The sequence below is a fragment of the Pleurodeles waltl genome, chromosome 5 (assembly GCF_031143425.1).
Source record: "Pleurodeles waltl isolate 20211129_DDA chromosome 5, aPleWal1.hap1.20221129, whole genome shotgun sequence".
NCBI classification, from domain to species: Eukaryota; Metazoa; Chordata; class Amphibia; order Caudata; family Salamandridae; genus Pleurodeles; species Pleurodeles waltl.
Genome location: NC_090444.1, coordinates 61,677,949 through 61,702,765, shown reverse-complemented (window position 1 = coordinate 61,702,765; position 24,817 = coordinate 61,677,949). Strand labels below are relative to the sequence as shown.

Sequence of the window (24,817 nt, the reverse complement as noted above, 5' to 3'; positions counted from 1 at the left end):
CAGCATCTCCGCATTTCAGCACTAGGACAGCTCCCTGGCAGCTTAACACCGGGTGCACGATGTCTTTCCTCAATGTCTCCTCCTTTCAGCACCAGGACAGTTCCAGGGAGTCTGAACATAGGGCGCAGAGCACAGCTCCTCAGTTCAGCACTACGACAACTCCCTGGCATCCTAACACCGGGTTCGGGCTCAGCCCCTCCATAGCTCCTCATTTCAGCATTAGGACTGGTCACTGGCATCCTAACAAGGGGCGCAGGCCACAGCTCCTCTATAACTCTTCAATGCCGCACTAGGACAGCTCCCTGGCATCCTAACACCGGGTGCGGGCTCAGCTCCTCATTTCAGCTCGAGAACAGCTCCCTGGCATCCTAATCTCGGGCGCGGGCTCAGCTCCTCCACAGCTCTCCTTTTCAGCACTAGGACAGCTCCATGGCATTCTAACAAGGGGCGCAGACCACAGCTTCTCATTTCAGCACTAGGACAGCTCCCTGGCATCCTAACACCGGGTGCGGGCTCAGCTCCTCCATAGCTCCTCATTTCAGCTGTAGGACAGCTCCCTGGCTTCCTAACAAGGGGCGCAGGCCACAGCTTCTCATTTCAGCACTAGGACAGCTCCCTGGCAGCTTAACACCGGGTGCACGATGTCTTTCCTCAATGTCTCCTCCTTTCAGCACAAGGACAGTTCCAAGGAGTCTGAACATAGGGCGCAGGGCACAGCTCCTCAGTTCAGCACTAGGACAGCTCCCTGGCATCCTAACACCGGGTTTGGGCTCAGCCCCTCCATAGCTCCTCATTTCAGCATTAGGACATGTCCCTTGCGTCCTAACATAGGGCGCAGGACACAGCTCCTCTATAGCTCCTCATTTCAGGACTAGGGCAGCTCCCTGCCATCCTAACACCGGGTGTGGGGCACAGCTTTTTCGCGTTTCCGCATTTCAGCACTAGAACAGCTCCCCGCGTTTTACCACCGTGTGCGCGATATCTCTCCTCAGTACCTCTTCATTTCAGCACTAGGACAGCTCCACGGTACGCTAACACCGGGCGCGGGGCACAGCTCCTCCATAGCTTCTCAGTTCAGCACTAGGACAGCTCCCTGGCATCCTAAGACGGTACACAGGGCACAGCTCTTCCTTTCAGCACTAGGGCACCTCCTTGCATCCTAACAAGGGGCGCAGGGCACAGCCACTCGATAGCTCCACATTTCAGCACTAGGACAGCTCCCTGGCATCCTAATACCGGGCTCGGGCTCAGCTCCTCATTTCAGCACTGGGACAGCTCCCTAGCATCCTAAGAAGGTTTGCAGGGCACAGCTCCTCCTTTAAGCACTAGGACACCTCCCTGACATCCTAATACCGGGCTCGGGCTCAGCTCCTCATTTCAGCACTGGGACAGCTCCCTAGCATCCTAAGAAGGTACGCAGGGCACAGCCCCTCCTTTCAGCACTAGGACAGCTCCCTGCATCCTAACAAGGGGCGCAGAGCACAGCCACTCCATAGCTCCTCATTTCAGCACTAGGACAGCTCCCTGACATCCTAATACCGGGCTCGGGCTCAGCTCCTCATTTCAGCACTGGGACAGCTCCCTAGCATCCTAAGAAGGTACGCAGGGCACAGCACCTCCTTTCAGCACTAGGACAGCTCCCTGAATCCTAACAAGGGGCGCAGAGCACAGCCACTCCATAGCTCCTCATTTCAGCACTAGGACATCTCTCTGGCATCCCAAGAAGGTACGCAGGGCACAGCTCCTCCTTTCAGCACTAGGACAGCTCCCTGGCATCCTAAGAAGGTACGCTGGGCACAGCCCCTCCTTTCAGCACTAGGACAGCTCCCTGCATCCTAACAAGGGGCGCAGGGTACAGCCACTCCATAGCTCCTCATTTCAGCACTAGGACATCTCTCTGGCATCCTAAGAAGGTACGCAGGGCACAGCTCCTCCTTTCAGCACTAGGACAGCTCCCTTCATCCTAACATCGGGTACGGACACAGTCCCTCCATAGCTCCTCATTTCAGCACTAGGGCAGCTCCCTGGGATTTTTGCTCCCAGCGAATAACTTCCTTCCTCGGTAAATGTCCTTTAGCGTTAGGACAGCGACCAGAATCTCACATTAAGTGCAGGGCCCCGCTCCTCAGCGTCGCCTCATTTCATCATTGGGAGCTCCCGCATCTCCGCGCCAGGGGCGTGATACCCCCTCCACCACCTCCTCCCAGTGCTAGTAACTTCATCATCAGAACATCCAAATCTGTCCCTTAATGTGTAGGGACAGCGGGCAGTCTAACCCGCGACGTCTGTCCACATAGACAGACAGACATGAAAACCATAGAAACAGTACATCCTCGAAAAGGAAAAAGCTGCTCGTAGCTCAAAATAGCTGAAGAATTTTTCCAAAGCAATCTACCCTCTCACCTGTGGCCACGATTCTTGGAGAAATACGGAGAAGTGTCCTGCTTCTTGGAAACCGGAATTAGGAAAACCACGAAGTGTTTTATCGCCGTTAATCAACATGCACAGACACGCAGACCTCAGCAGGCACGGCCTCAGCACATGCAGGCATCACGGAAAGCAAAAAGCATCCCCTGTGGGCAGCCACTCGCCTGCTAGTTCGATCCAGCAGCACACAAGCCGTGCCCCAGAGCACACCACTGAGACCACCTACTCCTCTGGCCAGCCCACCCAGCGAGCACTGATCTCAGCAGCATGGCGCTGTGCGCACAGCTGGACTGCAGCTGCACAGCAGACCCCCATCTCCAGAACAGCACCGCTTCCTGGGAAGAGCTCTTCTCTGAATGCCCAACACTCCTCCAAGACCCCGTGCACAGGAGGTGCCAGACCACGCAGCGCACAGACGGCATGTAGTGCTTAGAAGATACACTCAACAGGCACCCCTCCGCCCTTCAGGAACTACAGACATGGCTCTGCAGTGACATCGCCCCCTGCTTCTTCACTGCCCACCTCCCCCAAGCCCCTTGCCACTCATTGGGTCTACCCGCGCTGCACAGTGCCTGGCAGTGCTGCCCACCCGAACTCACAGCACTATACAGTGTCTGACAGCAGTGCCAGCACTCATTACACTGCAAGCAGTGCCAGAACGTTCACACGGTTCAGCAATCTTACCACATTACAACTCATCACACTGCACAGTGCCTCGCAGCAGTGCCCGAACTCATCACACTGCACAGTGCCGCGAGGCAGTGCCTGAACTCATCACACTGCACAGTGCCTCGCAGCAGTGCCCGAACGCATCACACTGCACAGTGCCTCACAGCAGTGCCCAAACTCATCACATTGCACAGTGCCTCGCAGCAGTGCGCGAACTCATCACACTGCACAGTGCCGCGAGGCAGTGCCCAAGCTCATCACATTGCAGAGTGCCTCGCAGCAGTGCCCGAGCTCATCACACTGCACAGTGCCGCGAGGCAGTGCCTGAACTCATCACACTGCACAGTGTCTCGCAGCAGTGCTCGAATTCATCACACTGCACAGTGCCTCGCAACAGTGCCCGAACTCATCACAGTGCAGAGTGCCGCAAGGCAGTGCCCGAACTCATCACAGTGCACAGTGCCGCGAGGCAGTGCCCGAACTCATCACACTGCACAGTGCCTCGCAGCAGTGCCCAAACTCATCGCACTGCATAGTGCCGCGAGGCAGTGCCTGAACTCATCACACTGCACAGTGCCTCGCAGCAGTGCCCGAACTCATCACACTGCACAGTGTAGCGCAGCAGTGCCTGAATTAATCACATTGCACAGTGCCTCACAGCAGTGCCCGAACTCATCACACTGCTCGGTGCCACGAGGCAGTGCCTGAACTCATCACATTGCACAGTGTCTCACAGCAGTGCCCAAACTCATCACATTGCACAGTGCCGCACAGCAGTGCCTGAACTCATCACACTGCACAGTGCAGCGCAGCAGTGCCCAAACTCATCACACTGCACAGTGTCTCGCAGCAGTGCTCGAATTCATCACACTAAACAGTACCTCGCAGCAGTGCTCAAATTCATCACACTAAACAGTGCCGCGCAGCAGTGCCCGAACTCATCACATTGCACAGTGCCGCACAGCAGTGCCTGAACTCATTACACTGCACAGTGTCTCGCAGCAGTGCTCGAATTCATCACACTAAACAGTGCCTCGCAGCAGTGCCCGAACTCATCACACTGCACAGTGCCTCGCAGCAGTGCCCGAACTCATCACACTGCACAGTGCCGCGCAGCAGTACCTGAACTCATCACATTGCACAGTGCCTCGCAGCAGTGCCCGAGCTCATCACACTGCAGTGTCTGACAGCATGGCCTAATGTCCCACACTGTACAGTGTCTGACAGTAGTGCCTGAACTTTCTGCACTGTTCAGAGTCTGAACTCACTACGTTGTACGGTGCCTATCCAAACTCATATTATACAGTGTGTTAGGCCTGTCAGCCTTAGGGTGGTCTGCCCTCAAACGTTTTGCTTCACTCCTCCATTTTTTTCTGATCTCATTTTTGTTGGCCTTGGCACTCTGTACCCATTACCACTTCTTACCTGTGCTAAAGTGCTTGTGCTCTTGCCTTTAAATATGGTGAAATTCATTTACACACAATTTGCACATTTAATTTACTTATATGTCCCTAGTAAAGTGCACTATATGTGCCCAGGGCCTGTAAATTAAATGCTACTAGTGGCCTGCAGCACTGACTGCGCCACCCACTTGAGTAGACTTTTAAACACATCTCATGTCACTGCAGCCTGTGTGTGCAGTTTTTAACTGCCATTTCAACCTGGCAAAATAAACCTTTTGCCAGCACCACACCTTCTTCTCAAATACAGATAAGTCACCTCTAGGTTAGGCCCTAATTCTTCCATACAGCAGGGTAGAGGGTATTTAAAAAGTTGTACATGTACCTTTAATTTGTACATGTCCTGGTAGTGAAAAACACTTCTTGTTTTGCACTGCTGCAAGACCTGTCTCTCCTAAAGGATAACACCGGGTTACCTTAATAAATTTAATAAGTGCAAACTTTCAATTGGTGTTTAAACAATTGTAATTTAAACCCCTCTTTGATGGTGAAGTCAGATTTTAAGCCACTATCATGAAAATGCCACTTTTAGAAAGTTGGAATTTTCTTGTCCTAACCATTTGGTGCCTGTATCCTGGGTCACATGACTGGGTGCAGCTGGCAGGTGTGTGTGCATTATTCCCAGACAGTGAGACAGAAGAGAATAGGTGTTGGCAGGATGGGCCATCTCTGACTTGGTGAGGGGGAGGAGCTGTCACACACCGCACTTGCACATCGCAAAGGCTCTTTCTGAGCACTCACAAAAGATTTGCCGCTAGTCGTTTGTGATCCCATCCAAGCTGCACACAGGGCAGGGAGGCAGAAATTTCCAAATACCTCTGGGGGTGGAAACCTCCAGACCCTTCTCCTACATCAAAGTGGGCACCAGGTTTAAATAATGGACCCAGAAACCCAACTCTTCAGTACACCCCTGGACCTGTAGCTACTACAGAAGGACTGCTGTGCTACTCTGCAGGGGACCGGCTACTTTGTCACCCTGGTGCGTGAGTGGCATGACTGAACCTGCATCTTGATCCCAGGACCACCAGAGTGACTCCCAGGGCTAGTGGGCTGGCTTCTTGATCTGAGACTCAGGGTCAGACAAGGCTCCAACCACCTTGAACCCAGCACCTGGACACAGACTGCTGTGAGTCTTGTCCCCCCCAGTGGTGGCACCCCATTCCTAGACCCTCGGAATTCGGTCTGAAAGTGCTCTGCCAGTCCAGCCGTGGTTGGAACAGACGCAGTGTGATGCATCTCCTCGCAGCTCCACTACGAAACTGCTGCAGCGTGAGACATCCCTGGCACCGGACCTCGTATCGCAGCTCGCAGTCTCCTGAGAACTGCTACTGCAAGATGCATCCTAGATGCAGGCCTTCGCAATGCAAGCCTCTCGTCAATGGCATCCTTGATGACAACACAAGTCTCCCTATCGAAGCCCCGCAACTTCTATGGAAGCGCCGGTGTGCAACGCATCTTCAACGCAGGACTTCACATCCTAAACCCCTAGTAGACGACATCCTCAATGAGGACATCAAACTTCGCATCACAGCTTTACCATTTCTTGGAACCGTTGCTGCTTGATGCATCCTCGATGTGGGATATGGCAACGCTCTGCAACCAGGATTTAAGGTACTGGGTTCAGTGGGCCTTAGTTGGTCCCTGTATCTAGCCCTCACTCCATCGCGGTCAGCCTGAACTTGTGACTTTTTCCCAGTCCGCTGTAACCAGATACCCACAGTTGGTGCTTTGTGCCTCTAGGCACTATTTTTACTTAAGTCTTTAAATTGCATAGCTCCGGTTCTACTGATTAGATTTTTGTTGTTCTGATCTCACATAATATATTAAATGTTACTGCATTTTTGTAAATTGGTGTGGGATTTTTCTTGTGTTGCGTTTTGAAGTCTGCATAAATACTTCACACATTGCCTCTGTGTTGTGCACAGGTTAATTTGGGATTTGCTTGTGTATCATCCTGGCTAGTATTGTGGCTCTTGCTTGAGTAGGGTTTCACCCCCCTCAACTAGTAACCCAATTTCCAACACAGTGTCCATCCAAACTCACCACAGTGTAAAGTGTTGTGGCAGGGCCCGACCTCTGGTCACTGTTCAGTGACCAAATGCACTAGACTGTACAGTGCTTAGCAATTGTGTCTATACTCACCCCACTCTTCGGTGCCCCAAATCACTGCACTGCATTGTGCCTGGCAGCAGTGTCTGAGCTCAGTGGCAGTGTCCAACCTCGCCACACTGCCTGGTATCTAGCATCAGTGCCTAATCCTGAGACACTATAGAGTGTCTAAGAGTAGTGCCTAAACTCATCACACTGCTTGAACTGCACCATCTTTAGCAGTGGTACCCTATCTCACGGCAGTAATTGTCAACACTCTGGCATCAGTGCCCAAACTCATGACACTCCACAATGCTTAGTACCAGTGCCTGATCTCAATGCACTGCACTTTGTCTAGCAGCACTGCCTGGACACTACACACTGTACAGTGCCTAGCAGCAGCGCCTGATCTCACGCTGTACAGTGTCTAGCAGCAGCGCCTGGTCTCATCACACTGTACAGTGCCTAGCAGCAGCGCCTGATCCTATCACACTGTACAGTGTCTAGCAGTAGCGCCTGGACCCTCCACACTGTACAGTGTCTAGCAGCAGCGCCTGGTCTCATCACACTGTACAGTGCCTAGCAGCAGCGCCTGATCTCTACACTGTACGGTGTCTACCAGCAGCACCTGGACCCTCCACACTATACAATGTCTAGCAGCAGCGCCTGGTCTCATCACACTGTACAGTGCGTAGCAGCAGCGCTTGATCTCATCACACTGTACAGTGTCTAGCAGCAGCGCCTGGACCCTCCACACTGTACAGTGCCTAGCAGCAGCGCCTGATCTCTACACTGTACGGTGTCTACCAGCAGCACCTGGATCCTCCACACTATACAATGTCTAGCAGCAGCGCCTGGTCTCATCACACTTAACAGTGTCTAGCATCAGCGCCTGATCTCATCACACTGTACAGTGCCTAGCAGCAGCGCCTGATCTCATCACACTGTACAGTGCCTAGCAGCAGCGCCTGATCTCATCACACTGCACGGTGTCTACCAGCAGCACCTGGACCCTCCACACTATACAATGTCTAGCTGCAGCGCCTGGTCTCATCACACTTAACAGTGTCTAGCATCAGCGCCTGATCTCATCACACTGTACAGTGCCTAGCAGCAGCGCCTGATCTCATCACACTGTACAGTGCCTAGCAGCAGCGCCTGATCTCTACACTGTACGGTGTCTACCAGCAGCACCTGGACCCTCCACACTATACAATGTCTAGCTGCAGCGCCTGGTCTCATCACACTGTACAGTGTCTAGCATCAGCGCCTGATCTCATCACACTGTACAGTGTCTAGCAGCAGCGCCTGGACCCTCCACACTGTACAGTGCCTAGCAGCAGCGCCTGATCTCTACACTGTACGGTGTCTACCAGCAGCACCTGGACCCTCCACACTATACAATGTCTAGCTGCAGCGCCTGGTCTCATCACACTGTACAGTGCGTAGCAGCAGCGCCTGATCTCATCACACTGTACAGTGTCTAGCAGCAGCGCCTGGACCCTCCACACTGTACAGTGTCTAGCAGCAGCGCCTGGTCTCATCACGCTGTACAGTGCCTAGCAGCAGCGCCTGGTCTCATCACACTGTACAGTGCCTAGCAGCAGCGCCTGATCTCTACACTGTACGGTGTCTACCAGCAGCACCTGGACCCTCCACACTATACAATGTCTAGCAGCAGCGCCTGGTCTCATCACACTGTACAGTGCCTAGCAGCAGCGCCTGGTCTCATCACACTGTACAGTGTCTAGCAGCAGCGCCTGGTCTCCCCACCCCAATGTCCCCCACACTGCACTGCACACACAGAGAGTGATGCCCCCTCTCCCCGGTGTCCCCACATTCCCCGATCTCCTCGCACCTGTTTTAATAGTTTGTGCTGCACGGAGGACCTCCCACACGCCGTCCTAGACAAGGGGACCCCCACACTGCGGGCACTGGTCACTGTAAGACGGCTGCAGTGTGCACTGCACGGAGGACACGCAGTGGACGCGGTGACGTCAGCAGCAGAAGGCCCACTCCCCTGTCCGGGTCCGTTTGCAGGAATGCAGAGCCCCTTAATGGCACTGCACCGAAGGCAGCATGTGCCCCGTACGTCGGAGCACTATACATGACATACCACATCATACAACAACATACAATTGTCAAATCTCAGAATGTAGCATACCATAAAATAACACAAAACTGTGAGATACTACACCATAAAAAATACACCACAACCTAGTGTATCATCCCATCCTATACTGACTCATCCCATCCCACACCACACCATACAATACCATACCATAAAATAACACAAAACTGTAAGATACCACACCATAGAAAATACACCACAACCTAGTGTACCATCCCATCCCATTCCATACTCGCCCATCCCATCCCACACCACACCATACAATACCATACCATAAAATAACTTAGAACTGTAAGATACCACACCATAGAAAATATACCACAACCTAGTGTACCAACCCATCCCATACCGTCTCATACCATCCCATACCGTCTCATATCATCCCATCCCACACCACACCATACAATACCATACCATAAAATAACATAAAACTGTAAGATACCACACCATAGAAAATACACCACAACCTAGTGTATCATCCCATCCCATACCGTCTCATACCATCCCATCCCACACCATACAATACCATACCATAAAATAACATAAAACTGTAAGATACTACACCATAGAAAATACACCACAACCTAGTGTACCATCCCATAGCGTCTCATACCATCCCATACCATCCCACACCATACAATACCATACCATAAAATAACATAAAACTGTAAGATACTACACCATAGAAAATACACCACAACCTAGTGTACCATCCCATAGCGTCTCATACCATCCCATCTCATCCCATCCCATCCCATCTCATACCATCCCATCCCACACCATACAATACCATACCATAAAATAACATAACACTGTAAGATACCACACCACAGAAAATATACCACAACCTAGTGTACCATCCCTTCCCGTACAGTATCATACCATCCCATCCCATCCCATCCCACACCACACAATACCATACCATAAAATAACTTAGAACTGTAAAATACCACACCATAGAAAATATACCACAACCTAGTGTACCATCCCATTCCATCCCATCTCATACCATCCCATCCCATACCACACCATACAATACCATACCATAAAATAACATAAAACTGTAAAATACCACACCATAGAAAATATACCAAAACCTAGTGTATCATCCCATACCGTCTCATACCATCCCATCCCATCTCATACCATCCCACACCACACCATACAATACCATACCATAAAATAACCTAAAACTGTAAAATACCACACCATAAAAAATATGCCACAAGCTATTGTACCATCCCATCTCATACCGTCTCATACCATCCCACCCCATACCATAAAATAAGACAACATAAAATTGTAAAATACCACACCATAGCATAACATAAAAGGATGCCACAACCTAGTGTACCATACCATATTACACCATACCATGAAAGCAACATATTCTAACATAACATAATGTAACATAAACATAACACAACATGGGTTCCAGCTGTGCCTCCTCACTCTGCGCCCGTGCCCCAGGCTGTGGTAACAGCAGCACACACACACACTTGTGCCCAGGTGCCAGCCTGTAGTCACACCATACCCTGTGCGTCGGACCCTCTCCCTGTGTTTCCCTTACAGACCCTGTCCCAGTTTGTAACAACACCATAGGCTCGCCTGTTCCTGTCCTAGCCTGTGGCACCAATACAAACCACGTGTGCGCATGCATGTGTCAGCAGAGACACCCCACAGAGCCCATGTCCCACCCTGTGGTAAAGTCACATGGTCCCTCTCTTGTGTCCTTGCCATGACTGTGGTAACATCCCATACCGTGTACAAATGCCTTAACTGGTGGTAGCACCACAGACTATGAGCCCATGTCCTAGTCTGTGTTAACTAGCACCACAGATTATCTGTCCATGTCGTAGCCTGTGATAACACCACAGATTATCTGTCTGTGTTTTACCCTGTGATAACACCATAGATTATCTGTTAATTTCCTAGATTATGTAACTAACACTGCAGATTATCTGTCAATGTCCTAAACTGTGATAACATCATAGATTAGCTGCCTGTGTTTTACCTTGTGGTAACACCATAGATTATTTGACCATGTTTTATCCTGTAGTAACACCACAGATTATCTGTCCATGCCCTAGACTGTGATAACATCATAGATTATCTGGCTGTGTTTTATCCTGTAGTCACACCACAGATTATCTCTCCACGCCCTACTATGTGGTAACACCATAGATTATCTGCCCATGTTTTATCCTATGGTAACGCCACAGATTATCTGTTCATTTCCTAGATTATGTAACTAACACTGCAGATTATCTGTCCATGCCCCAGTCTGTGATACCATCATAGATTATCTGGCTGTGTTTTATCCTGTAATAACACCACAGATTATCTCTCCATGCCCTACTATGTGGTAACACCATAGATTATCTGCCCATGTTTTATCCTATGGTAACAATGCAGGTTATCTGTCCATTTCCTAGGCAGTGTAACTAACACCCCATATTATCTGTCCATGCCCTAGTCTGTGATCACAGATTATCTGCCTGTGTTTTACCCTGTGGTAACACCACATATTTGCTGTCCATTTCATAGGGTACATAACTAACACACAGAGTATCTGCCCATGATGTTACTCGCGGTAACTGTAACTAGGCCTAGGCAAAACTTTGACCATGTGGAAGTAATTGGAGTAATTTTGGTAATTTCATATAACACAATCTGTGTGAAATGACGGAGATTACACCTTTACTCTGCGTCCAATAATTCCGGGGAGAATTTTTAACAAGAGATGTACCATTCCGTTAATTTTTGAATGTTAAACTATACATTTGAAGGCGAACGGCAGTGTTTCGAAGTGGCAGTTTCTTTAATGTGGGTGGTCAGCAAACATTTCAGGGAGATTTTTTACCCGAGTGGATCGTTCGGGTAATTTTTAAACGCAAACCTGCAAATGCAAATAGGAGTAGTGCTGCTTTGAATGTCAGCAACTGGAAATCATCTCAAAATTACATTTTTCAGTTGACTTTTTACCCGAACTGACTGTGCAATGTTTTCAGTGCAAGATGCGGTTTGCACAATTACGCGTAATTTTATAAAATTTTCCGTAATTTTCCAGCATTTTGCTATCTGAAATTACGCACGTTATGCCACCTCTGTCCGTAATACCGCAGACACCAACACATCTATGGCGCACCCAGTGGTACCACTCTCCCCACCCCCCGTGCTCCCAACTGATGTGTGTGTAGGACCCGTGTGCGACAAGGGGGTTGATCCGCCTAGATTTTAGAGTGGGGCGGGGGAAACAAGGGGACAATATTCCCCTCTCCCCCAAGAGTTTGAGGTGGGAACTGAGGGTTAAACAGTGGCAAACCGAGCACGTTTGTCTGAAGCCATGTTGCACATCCCCACACTGAACCTTGAGGGGCAGACTCTGTGGGGGGTCGGACACCTCTGGTTCCTTGATTCATTTATTGGGGTCCTTCTGTTGAGCCAGGGAAGTCAGCAGCATGTGCTGTGACTCTGTTTGACCTTCAGTGCCTGAGGAAACGTTCCAAACAGGAAAGCAAACCTGTTAATCTCATGACCACACACACCTACATGTATGTCTGTTTACGACCTGATAAGTGTATTTATTGCACGGAATGTACTAACATTATTTGAACAACTGTGCAGAGACCATGCAACGTGCAGTCCTGGACTCAGATCCCTTCGTCCCCATTTGACCAATTTGTGTGATCCTCGGCCCATCGCTTTACTTCACTGTGATCATTTCTATAACATCCAGCTGGATGGAACGCCTCTCCTAAAACCTCACTTGTACAGGGTTAGTAGGAAATAATCTCCCTTCACATGCAATCACAATGTGGGCTTTATAAATAGAGAACATTGCAGCCTGGCACATTCCGGGACACTCCTGGCAGGAGTGCCAGGGCATAGGGGGTACTCTGGAATGTTAAAAAATACTATATTCAAAAATATCATTCAATTCAGTGATATCAAAGTTTGCACCTAAGTGTGAAAAAGGGACATTTTAAAAGTGTTTATCGTAATTTTTTAATTACATTTCCTGTCTGATTTACGTATTTTGATGGTTCTGCTCCTGCATTCCCGCTTATGGGCAACCCGGGTACCTGGCTCTACCCAAGGCTGTCCGCGTGCCCTCACCTGTGAGTGCCGGCCCCTGGCTCTACCCAAGGCTGTCCGTGTGCCCTCACCTGTGTGTGCCGGGCCCCTGGCTCTACCCAAGGCTGTCCGTGTGCCCTCACCTGTGTGTGCCGGGCCCCTGGCTCTACCCAAGGCTGTCCGTGTGCCCTCACCTGTGTGTTGCGGGCCCCTGGCTCCACCCAAGGCTGTCCGTGTGCCCTCACCTCTGTGTGCCGGCCCCTGGCTCTACCCAAGGCTGTCCGTGTGCCCTCACCTGTGTGTTGCGGGCCCCTGGCTCCACCCAAGGCTGTCCGTGTGCCCTCACCTCTGTGTGCCGGCCCCTGGCTCTACCCAAGGCTGTCCGTGTGCCCTCACCTGTGTGTGCCGGTCCCTGGCTCTACCCATGGCTGTCCGTGGGCCCTCACCTGTGAGTGCCGGGCCCATGGCTCCACCCAATTCTACCCAAGGCTGTCCGCGTGCCCTCACCTGTGAGTGCCAGACCCTGGCTCTACCCAAGGCTGTCCGTGTGCCCTCACCTGTGTGTTGCGGGCCCCTGGCTCCACCCAAGGCTGTCCGTGTGCCCTCACCTCTGTGTGCCGGCCCCTGGCTCTACCCAAGGCTGTCCGTGTGCCCTCACCTCTGTGTGCCGGCCCCTGGCTCTACCCAAGGCTGTCCGTGTGCCCTCACCTGTGTGTGCCGGCCCCTGGCTCTACCCAAGGCTGTCCGCGTGCCCTCACCTGTGTGTGCCGGCCCCTGACTCTACCCAAGGCTGTCCGCGTGCCCTCGGCTGTGTGTGCCGGCCCCTGGCTCTACCCAAGGCTGTCCGTGTGCCCTCACCTGTGTGTGCCGGCCCCTGGCTCTACCCAAGGCTGTCCGTGTGCCCTCACCTGTGTGTGCCGGGCCCCTGGCTCTACCCAAGGCTGTCCGTGTGCCCTCACCTCTGTGTGCCGGCCCCTGGCTCTACCCAAGGCTGTCCGTGTGCCCTCACCTGTGTGTGCCGGCCCCTGGCTCTACCCAAGGCTGTCCGCGTGCCCTCACCTGTGAGTGCCGGGCTCCTGGCTCTACGCTGTCCGCGTGCCCTCACCTGTGTGTGCCGGGCCCCTGGCTCTACGCTGTCCGCGTGCCCTCACCTGTGTGTGCCAGACCCTGGCTCTACCCAAGGCTGTCAGCGTGCCCTCACCTGTGTGTGCCAGACCCCTGCCTCTACCCAAGGCTGTCCGTGTGCCCTCACCTGTGTGTGCCGGACCCCTGCCTCTACCCAAGGCTGTCCGTGTGCCCTCACCTGTGTGTTCCGGCCCCTGGCTCTACCCAAGGCTGTCCGTGTGCCCTCACCTGTGTGTGCCGGCCCCTGGCTCTACCCAAGGCTGTCCGTCTGCCCTCACCTGTGTGTGCCGGCCCCTGGCTCTACCTAAGGCTGTCCGCGTGCCCTCACCTGTGTGTGCCGGACCCCTGGCTCTACCCAAGGCTGTCCGCGTGCCCTCACCTGTGAGTGCCGGGCCCCTGGCTCTACGCTGTCCGCGTGCCCTCACCTGTGTGTGCCAGACCCTGGCTCTACCCAAGGCTGTCCGCGTGCCCTCACCTGTGAGTGCCGGGCCCCTGCCTCTACCCAAGGCTGTCCGCGTGCCCTCACCTGTGTGTGCCGGGCCCCTGGCTCTACCCAAGACTTTCCGCGTGCCAGCACCTGTGTGTGCCGGGCCCCTGGCTCTACCCAAGGCTGTCCGCGTGCCCTCACCTGTGTGTGCCGGTCCCTGGCTCTACCCATGGCTGTCTGTGGGCCCTCACCTATGTGTGTGCCAGCCCTTGGCTCTACCCAAGGCTGTCCGCGTGCCCTCACCTAAGTGTGTGCCGGGCCCCTGGCTCTACCCAAGGCTGCCGCGTGCCCTCACCTGTGTGTGCCGGTCCCCTGGCTCTACCCATGGCTGTCCGTGGGCCCTCACCTGTGTATGCCGGGCCCCTGGCTCTACCCAAGGCTGTCCGCGTGCCCTCACCTGTGTGTGCCGGCCCTTGGCTCTACCCAAGGCTGTCCGCGTGCCCTCACCTATGTGTGTGCCGGCCCTTGGCTCTACCCAAGGCTGCCCGCGTGCCCTCACCTGTGTGTGCCGGGCCCATGGACCGCCCAATTCTACCCAAGGCTGCCCGCGTACCCTCACATGTGTGTGCCGGGTCCCTGGCTCTACCCAAGGCTGCCCACGGGCCCACAGCTGTGTGTGCGGGCCCCTGGCTCTACCCAAGACTGTCCGCGTGCCAGCACCTGTGTGTGCCAGGCCCCTGGCTCTACCCAAGGCTGTCCGCGTGCCAGCACCTGTGTGTGCCGGGCCCCTGGCTCTACCCAAGGCTGTCCGCGTGCCCTCACCTGTGTGTGCCGGTCCCTGGCTCTACCCATGGCTGTCCGTGGGCCCTCACCTGTGAGTGCCGGGCCCATGGCTCCACCCAATTCTACCCAAGGCTGTCCGCGTGCCCTCACCTGTGTGTTCTAGACCCCAGGCTCTACCCAAGGCTGTCAGCGTGCCCTCACCTGTGAGTGCCGGGCCTCTGGCTCTACCCAAGGCTGTCCGCGTGCCCTCACCTGTGTGTGCGGGCCCCTGGCTCTACCCAAGGCTGTCCGTGTGCCCTCACCTGTGTGTGCCGGCCCCTGGCTCTACCCAAGGCTGTCCGTGTGCCCTCACCTGTGTGTGCCGGGCCCCTGACTCTACCCAAGGCTGTCCGTGTGCCCTTACCTCTGTGTGCCGGGCCCCTGACTCTACCCAAGGCTGTCTGCGTGCCAGCACCTGTGTGTGCTGGGCCCCTGGCTCTACCCAAGGCTGTCCGCGTGCCCTCACCTGTGTGTGCCGGTCCCTGGCTCTACCCATGGCTGTCCGAGGGCCGTCACCTGTGTGTGCCGGGCCCCTGGCTCTACCCAAGGCTGTCTGCGTGCCCTCACCTGTGTGTGCCGGCCCTTGGCTTTACCCAAGGCTATCCGCGTGCCCTCACCTATGTGTGTGCCGGCCCTTGGCTCTTCCCAAGGCTGTCCACGTGCCCTCACCTGTGTGTGCCGGGCCCCTGGCTCTACCCAAGGCTGTCCGCGTGCCCTCACCTATGTGTGTGCCGGCCCTTGGCTCTACCCAAGGCTGTGCGCGTGCCCTCACCTATGTGTGTGCCGGCCCTTGGCTCTGCCCAAGGCTGTCCGCGTGCCCTCGCCTGTGTGTTTCGGGCCCCTGACTCTACCCAAGACTGTCCGCGTGCCCTCACCTGTGTGTGCCTGGCCCCTGGCTCTACCCAAGGCTGTCCGCGTGCCCTCACCTGTGTGTGCCAGACCCTGGCTCTACCCAAAGCTGCCCGCGTGCCCTCACCTGTGTGTGCCGGGCCCATGGCCCACCCAATTCTAGCCAAGGCTGCCCGCGTGCCCTCACATGTGTGTGCCGGGTCCCTGGCTCTACCCAAGGCTGCCCGCGGGCCCTCAGCTGTGTGTGCGGGCACCTGGCTCTACCCAAGGCTGTCCGCGTGCCCTCACCTGTGTGTGTCAGGCCCCTGGCTCTACCCAAGACTGTCCGTGTGCCAGCACCTGTGTGTGCCGGGCCCCTGGCTCTACCCAAGGCTGTCCGCGTGTCCTCACCTGTGTGTGCCGGTCCCTGGCTCTACCCATGGCTGTCCGTTGGCCCTCACTTGTGTGTGCCGGGCCCATGGCTCCACCCAATTCTACCCAAGGCTGTCCACGTGCCCTCACCTGTGTGTTCCAGACCCCAGGCTCTACCCAAGGCTGTCAGCGTGCCCTCACCTGTGAGTGCCGGGCCTCTGGCTCTACCCAAGGCTGTCCGCGTGCCCTCACCTGTGTGTGCCGGCCCCTGGCTCTACCCAAGGCTGTCCGTGTGCCCTCACCTGTGTGTGCCGGGCCCCTGACTCTACCCAAGGCTGTCCGCATGCCCTCACCTGTGTGTGCCGGGCCCCTGGCTCTACCCAAGGCTGCCCGCGTGCCGTCACCTGTGTGTGCCGGGCCCATGGACCACCCAATTCTACCCAAGGCTGCCCGCTTGCCCTCACATGTGTGTGCCGGGTCCCTGGCTCTACCCAAGGCTGCCCGCAGGCCCTCAGCTGTGTGTGCGGGCCCCTGGCTCTACCCAAGGCTGTCTGCGTGCCCTCACCTGTGTGTGTCAGGCCCCTGGCTCTACCCAAGACTGTCCGTGTGCCAGCACCTGTGTGTGCCGGGCCCCTGGCTCTACCCAAGGCTGTCCGCGTGCCCTCACCTTTGTGTGCCGGTCCCTGGCTCTACCCATGGCTGTCCGTGGGCCCTCACCTGTGTGTGCCGGGCCCATGGCTCCACCCAATTCTTCCCAAGGCTGTCCGCGTGCCCTCACCTGTGTTCCAGACCCCAGGCTCTACCCAAGGCTGTCAGCGTGCCCTCACCTGTGAGTGCCGGGCCTCTGGCTCTACCCAAGGCTGTCCGCGTCTCCTCACCTGTGTGTGCGGGCCCCTGGCTCTACCCAAGGCTGTCCGCGTGCCCTCACCTGTGTGTGCCGGCCCCTGGCTCTACCCATGGCTGTCCATGTGCCCTCACCTGTGTGTGCCGGGTCCCTGACTCTACCCAAGGCTGTCCGTGTGCCCTCAGCTGTGTGTGCCGGGCCCCTGACTCTACCCAAGGCTGTCCGCATGCCCTCACCTGTGTGTGCCGGGCCCCTGGCTCTACCCAAGGCTGTCTGTGGGCTCTCACGTGTGTGTGCCAGACCCTGGCTCTACCCAAGGCTGTCCGCGTGCCCTCACCTGTGTGTGCCAGACCCTGGCTCTACCCAAGGCTGTCCGCGTGCCCTCACCTGTGTGTGCCGGGTCCCTGACTCTACCCAAGGCTGTCTGTGTGCCCTCACCTGTGTGTGCCAGGCCCCTGGCCCAGGCCCCTGGCTCTACCCAAGGCTGTCCCCGTGCCCTCACCTGTGTGTGCCAGGCCCTGACTCTACGCTGTCCGCGTGCCCTCACCTGTGTGTGCCGGGTTCCTGGCTCTACCCAAGGCTGTCCACGTGCCCTCACCTGCCGGCCCCTGGCTCTACCCAAGGCTGTCTGTGTGCCCTCACCTGTGTGTGGCGGGCCCCTGGCTCTACTCAAGGCTGTCTGTGGGCCCTCACCTGTGTGTGCCGGGCCCTGACTCTACGCTGTCCGCGTGCCCTCACCTGTGTGTGCCGGGTCCCTGGCTCTACCCAAGGCTGTCCACGTGCCCTCACCTGCCAGCCCCTGGGCTACTCAAGGCTGTCTGCGTGCCCTCACCTGTGTGTGGCGGGCCCCTGGCTCTACCCAAGGCTGTCTGTGTGCCCTCGCCTGTGTGTGTGCCAGGCCCCTGGCTCTACCCAAGGCTGTCCGCGTGCCCTCACCTGTGTGTGCCGGCCCTTGGCTTTACCCAAGGCTATCCGCGTGCCCTCACCTATGTGTGTGCCGGCCCTTGGCTCTTCCCAAGGCTGTCGACGTGCCCTCACCTGTGTGTGCCGGGCCCCTGGCTCTACCCAAGGCTGTCCGCGTGCCCTCACCTATGTGTGTGCCGGCCCTTGGCTCTACCCAAGGCTGTCCGCGTGCCCTCACCTATGTGTGTGCCGGCCCTTGGCTCTGCCCAAGGCTGTCCGCGTGCCCTCGCCTGTGTGTGCCGGGCCCCTGACTCTACCCAAGACTGTCCGCGTGCCCTCACCTGTGTGTGCCTGGCCCCTGGCTCTACCCAAGGCTGTCCGCGTGCCCTCACCTGTGTGTGCCATACCCTGGCTCTACCCAAGGCTGCCCGCGTGCCCTCACCTGTGTGTGCCGGGCCCATGGCCCACCCAATTCTACCCAAGGCTGCCCGCGTGACCTTACATGTGTGTGCCGGGTCCCTGGCTCTACCCAATGCTGCCCGCGGGCCCTCAGCTGTGTATGCGGGCCCCTGGCTCAACCCAAGGCTGTCCTCGTGCCCTCACCTGTGTGTGTCAGGCCCCTGACTCTACCCAAGACTGTCCGCGTGCCAGCACCTGTGTGTGCCGGGCCCCTGGCTCTACCCAAGGCTGTCCGCGCGCCCTCACCTGTGTGTGCCGGTCCCTGGCTCTACCCATGGCTGTCCGTTGGCCCTCACTTGTGTGTGCCGGGCCCATGGCTCCACCCAATTCTACCCAAGGCTGTCCGCGTGCCCTCACCTGTGTGTTCCAGACCCCAGGCTCTACCCAAGGCTGTCAGCGTGCCCTCACCTGTGAGTGCCGGGCCTCTGGCTCTACCCAAGGCTGTCCGCGTGCCCTCACCTGTGTGTGCGGGCCCCTGGCTCTACCAAAGGCTGTCCGCGTGCCCTCACCTGTGTGTGCCGGCCCCTGGCTCTACCCAAGGCTGTCCGTGTGCCCTCACCTGTGTGTGCCGGGCCCCTGACTCTACCCAAGGCTGTCCGCATGCCCTCACCTGTGTGTGCCGGGCCCCTGGCTCTACCCAAGGCTGCCCGCGTGCCCTCACCTGTGTGTGCCGGGCCCATGGACCACCCAATTCTACCCAAGGCTGCCCGCGTGCCCTCACATGTGTGTGCCGGGTCCCTGGCTCTACCCAAGGCTGACCGCAGGCCCTCAGCTGTGTGTGCGGGCCCCTGGCTCTACCCAAGGCTGTCTGCGTGCCCTCACCTGTGTGTGTCAGGCCCCTGGCTCTACCCAAGACTGTCCGCGTGCCAGCACCTGTGTGTGCCGGGCCCCTGGCTCTACCCAAGGCTGTCCGCGTGCCCTCACCTGTGTGTGCCGGTCCCTGGCTCTACCCATGGCTGTCCGTGGGCCCTCACCTGTGTGTGCCGGGCCCATGGCTCCACCCAATTCTTCCCAAGGCTGTCCGCGTGCCCTCACCTGTGTGTTCCAGACCCCAGGCTCTACCCAAGGCTGTCAGCGTGCCCTCACCTGTGAGTGCCAGGCCTCTGGCTCTACCCAAGGCTGTCCGCGTGTCCTCACCTATGTGTGCGGGCCCCTGGCTCTACCCAAGGCTGTCCGCGTGCCCTCATCTGTGTGTGCCGGCCCCTGGCTCTACCCATGGCTGTCCATGTGCCCTCACCTGTGTGTGCCGGGTCCCTGACTCTACCCAAGGCTGTCCGTGTGCCCTCAGCTGTGTGTGCCGGGCCCCTGACTCTACCCAAGGCTGTCCGCGTGCCCTCGGCTGTGTGTGCCTGGCCCCTGACTCTACCCAAGACTGTCCGCGTGCCAGCACCTGTGTGTGCTGGGTCCATGGCTCTACCCAAGGCTGTCCGCGTGCCCTCACCTGTGAGTGCCGGGCCCCTGGCTCTACCCAAGGCTGTCCGTGGGCTCTCACCTGTGTGTGCCAGACCCTGGCTCTACCCAAGGCTGTCCGCGTGCCCTCACCTGTGTGTGCCAGACCCTGGCTCTACCCAAGGCTGTCCGCGTGCCCTCACCTGTGTGTGCCGGGTCCCTGACTCTACCCAAGGCTGTCTGTGTGCCCTCACCTGTGTGTGCCAGGCCCCTGGCCCAGGCCCCTGGCTCTACCCAAGGCTGTCCCCGTACCCTCACCTGTGTGTGCCAAGCCCTGACTCTACGCTGTCCGCGTGCCCTCACCTGTGTGTGCCGGGTCCCTGGCTCTACCCAAGGCTGTCCACGTGCCCTCACCTGCCGGCCCCTGGCTCTACCCAAGGCTGTCTGCGTGCCCTCACCTGTGTGTGGCGGGCCCACGGCTCTACTCAAGGCTGTCTGTGGGCCCTCACCTGTGTGTGCCGGGCCCTGACTCTACGCTGTCCGCGTGCCCTCACCTGTGTGTGCCGGGTCCCTGGCTCTACCCAAGGCTGTCCACGTGCCCTCACCTGCCAGCCCCTGGCTCTACTCAAGGCTGTCTGCGTGCCCTCACCTGTGTGTGGCGGGCCCCTGGCTCTACCCAAGGCTGTCCGTGTGCCCTCGCCTGTGTGTGTGCCAGGCCCATGGCTCTACCCTAGACTGTCGGGGAGCCCTCTCCTGTGTGTGTGCAAGGCCCCTGGCTCAGCTCTTCCCAAGGCTGTCCGTGTGCCCTCCCGTGTATGTGTGTGCGTGCGCCAGGCCCCTAGTTCTACCCCAGACTGTCTGTGGGCCCTCACCTGTGTGTGCCGGGCCCTGACTCTACGCTGTCCGCGTGCCCTCACCTGTGTGTGCCGGGTCCCTGGCTCTACCCAAGGCTGTCCACGTGCCCTCACCTGCCAACCCCTGGCTCTACTCAAGGCTGTCTGCGTGCCCTCACCTGTGTGTGGCGGGCCCCTGGCTCTACCCAAGGCTGTCCGCGTGCCCTCATCTGTGTGTGCCGGCCCCTGGCTCTACCCATGGCTGTCCATGTGCCCTCACCTGTGTGTGCCGGGTCCCTGACTCTACCCAAGGCTGTCCGTGTGCCCTCAGCTGTGTGTGCCGGGCCCCTGACTCTACCCAAGGCTGTCCGCGTGCCCTCGGCTGTGTGTGCCTGGCCCCTGACTCTACCCAAGACTGTCCGCGTGCCAGCACCTGTGTGTGCTGGGTCCATGGCTCTACCCAAGGCTGTCCGCGTGCCCTCACCTGTGAGTGCCGGGCCCCTGGCTCTACCCAAGGCTGTCCGTGGGCTCTCACCTGTGTGTGCCAGACCCTGGCTCTACCCAAGGCTGTCCGCGTGCCCTCACCTGTGTGTGCCAGACCCTGGCTCTACCCAAGGCTGTCCGCGTGCCCTCACCTGTGTGTGCCGGGTCCCTGACTCTACCCAAGGCTGTCTGTGTGCCCTCACCTGTGTGTGCCAGGCCCCTGGCCCAGGCCCCTGGCTCTACCCAAGGCTGTCCCCGTACCCTCACCTGTGTGTGCCAAGCCCTGACTCTACGCTGTCCGCGTGCCCTCACCTGTGTGTGCCGGGTCCCTGGCTCTACCCAAGGCTGTCCACGTGCCCTCACCTGCCGGCCCCTGGCTCTACCCAAGGCTGTCTGCGTGCCCTCACCTGTGTGTGGCGGGCCCACGGCTCTACTCAAGGCTGTCTGTGGGCCCTCACCTGTGTGTGCCGGGCCCTGACTCTACGCTGTCCGCGTGCCCTCACCTGTGTGTGCCGGGTCCCTGGCTCTACCCAAGGCTGTCCACGTGCCCTCACCTGCCAGCCCCTGGCTCTACTCAAGGCTGTCTGCGTGCCCTCACCTGTGTGTGGCGGGCCCCTGGCTCTACCCAAGGCTGTCCGTGTGCCCTCGCCTGTGTGTGTGCCAGGCCCATGGCTCTACCCTAGACTGTCGGGGAGCCCTCTCCTGTGTGTGTGCAAGGCCCCTGGCTCAGCTCTTCCCAAGGCTGTCCGTGTGCCCTCCCGTGTATGTGTGTGCGTGCGCCAGGCCCCTAGTTCTACCCCAGACTGTCTGTGGGCCCTCACCTGTGTGTGCCGGGCCCTGACTCTACGCTGTCCGCGTGCCCTCACCTGTGTGTGCCGGGTCCCTGGCTCTACCCAAGGCTGTCCACGTGCCCTCACCTGCCAACCCCTGGCTCTACTCAAGGCTGTCTGCGTGCCCTCACCTGTGTGTGGCGGGCCCCTGGCTCTACCCAAGGCTGTCCGTGTGCCCTCGCCTGTGTGTGTGCCAGGCCCATGGCTCTACCCTAGACTGTCGGGGAGCCCTCTCCTGTGTGTGTGCAAGGCCCCTGGCTCAGCTCTTCCCAAGGCTGTCCGTGTGCCCTCCCGTGTATGTGTGTGCGTGCGCCAGGCCCCTAGTTCTACCCCAGACTGTCCGTGTGCCCTCGCCTGTGTGTGCAAGGCCCCTGGCTCAGCTCTGCCCACGGCTCTCTGTGTGCCCTTGCCAGTGCGTGTGCCAGGCCCCTGGTTCTACCCTAGACTGTTCCTGTGCCCTCGCCTGGCTGTGTGCCAGGCTGCGCTGGCACCTTCGCCAGCATGGGGGGCACGCGGACGCGCCAGTGTTTCCAGATGAGCGCCCCATGCCCCCTCTGCGCCGCTCTGATCTGTGTCACTACATTCCTTCTGCTCCACTTCCCTCCACCTCCCACGCCCCCGCGGCTTCCCCAGCCCTTCACCTTCGCTGTACACTCCGGGGTGGGCGGGGGTCCTCCTCTCCCCCTGGTGCTCTGTCTTCGTCCTTAATCCTCAGGCCAGGTCGGGGTGTACCATCTTCAGACCCGAACTGGAGTCCTTGCCACAGAACCCCTGCGCTGCCCAGCGTGGACCCCTCAAGAGGCGCCGTCTCCCCTCGTGGCCCCGTCGAGATGGTCTCCTCTGGCCCCAGTGCCCGCTCTTCGCTGAGGACCCCTTGACGCCCCCTCTGGGGTCTTGTACCTTCCAGCCAACGGGCTTCTCTTGGCCCCGGCCTCCCTGGCACAGTTCGTCTCCTCAGTCCTCCGTGTGAGCGCCACAGACCACCTGGCACTATGTTTCCACAGTTTTCTAATATCTATCTCCTTACAGACCCCCTTGCACTTTCCGTACCCTCAGTCCCTGGTGCCCCGTAATTGCTAGAGTCCCCTAGCGCTGCTTGTCTCCTTACCTGCCCCTGGCACTGATGGTATCCTCAGTCCCTAGTGCCTTGTGAATCCCTCAGACCCATGCGCGCTGTGTCCAAGGCCTGCCTCCGTGCCGACCTCCTGGCACCGTACGCTCCTCAGTGCCCTCCGAAGGCCTCCGCGGGCTCCAGTGTCCGTCTCTTTATCGCCCCCCTGGCACTCCTGGTATCCTCAGTCCGTTCTGCCTTGTGATGGGCGCAGGCACCTGGCACAGCTCGTCTCCCCACAGTCCCCCGGTGCCAGCCGGGCAGCCCCAGATTTCACGCCGTCTTCTCCAACCTGCATCCTACCCCGGCCGAGGAAGGAGTCTGTGCCAGGCATGCAGCCTGGCACGCTACCGCTGGGCGGTGCGGTACTCATCTGCCGTCCTGGGCATGTCAGTCCTGGGCATCCTCAGGCTTCCAGGAACGTCCCCGATGGACCAGCTCCCTGCGGAGGCACCTGCGGGTGTGTGGAAGGCGGAGCCGACAGGCACTGCAGGTCGGTGAGGGCGGAGGGACCAGGGGCCACCCGCTGCGGGTCTGTGAGAGGAGGGTGGTGGTGCCGACAGGCTCTGCAGGTCCGTGAGGGCGGAGGGGCCGAGGGACCAGGGGCCACCCGCTGCCGGTCTGTGAGAGGAGGGTGGTGGTGCCGACAGGCACTGCAGGTCCGTGAGGGCGGAGGGGCCGAGGGGGCAGGAGGTATGTGCCTGCGGTGGTCTGTGAGAGGAGGGTGGTGGTGCTGACAGGATGCTGCTGCGGGTCTGTGAGGGCGGAGGGGCCGAGGGACCAGGGGCCACCTGCTGCCGGTCTGTGAGAGGAGGGTGGTGGTGCTGACAGGATGCTGCTGCGGGTCTGTGAGGGCGGAGGGGCCGAGGGACCAGGGGCCACCTGCTGCCGGTCTGTGAGAGGAGGGTGGTGGTGCTGACAGGATGCTGCTGCGGGTCTGTGAGGCAGAGATGCCGGGGGCAGGAGGTATGTGCCTGCGGTGGTCTGTGAGAGCGGAGAGGCTGGCACTGCCAGGAGGATGACTGGGGAGCAGGAGGCAGGCGGACACTGAGAGCCAGCCTGCTGGAGCAGGGGGCGGGCTGATGTCTCTTAAAGGGATGCAGGCCTCGGAGGCGGCGGCGGGGCCCACAGCGCGCCACCGCAGTCAGTGCTGCACAGCAGAGAGAGAGAGGGGGCGCTGGTCTGTGCCTGCTGCACGTGCTCCGAGCACACACAGACACACACAAACATTCCGAGGCAGATCACATGACCACCATCACACACACAAACACACAATCTGAGGCGAAATCACATGAACACAGTCACACACACACACATAAACACAGACAGACACACATTCTGAGGCAGAATCACATGAACACAGTCTCACACATAAACAGACAAACACATTGTGAGGCAGAATCAAATGAACACAGCTACACACAGACACACACAAACATTCTGAGGCAGATCACATGACCACCATCACACACACAAACACACAATCTGAGGCAGAATCACATGAACACAGTCACACCCACACACACACACAGTCACACA

General features: G+C 57.9%; 1 protein-coding gene across 2 annotated transcripts in view; it reads right to left on the bottom strand.

Annotated features, from left to right (window-relative positions):
- FNDC4 (fibronectin type III domain containing 4) overlaps positions 1-24,446 on the bottom strand; it is a 459,251-nt gene extending 434,805 nt beyond the window's left edge. Inside the window, exon 1 of one of the 2 annotated variants that reach the window (XM_069233567.1) lies at positions 23,276-24,446. The gene's annotated coding sequence lies outside the window, so the exon portion shown is untranslated. Of the gene's footprint in view, positions 1-22,808 lie in introns of both variants that reach the window. The other variant, XM_069233568.1, reaches the window with a different exon arrangement.
- Positions 24,447-24,817: the final 371 nt, after the last annotated feature.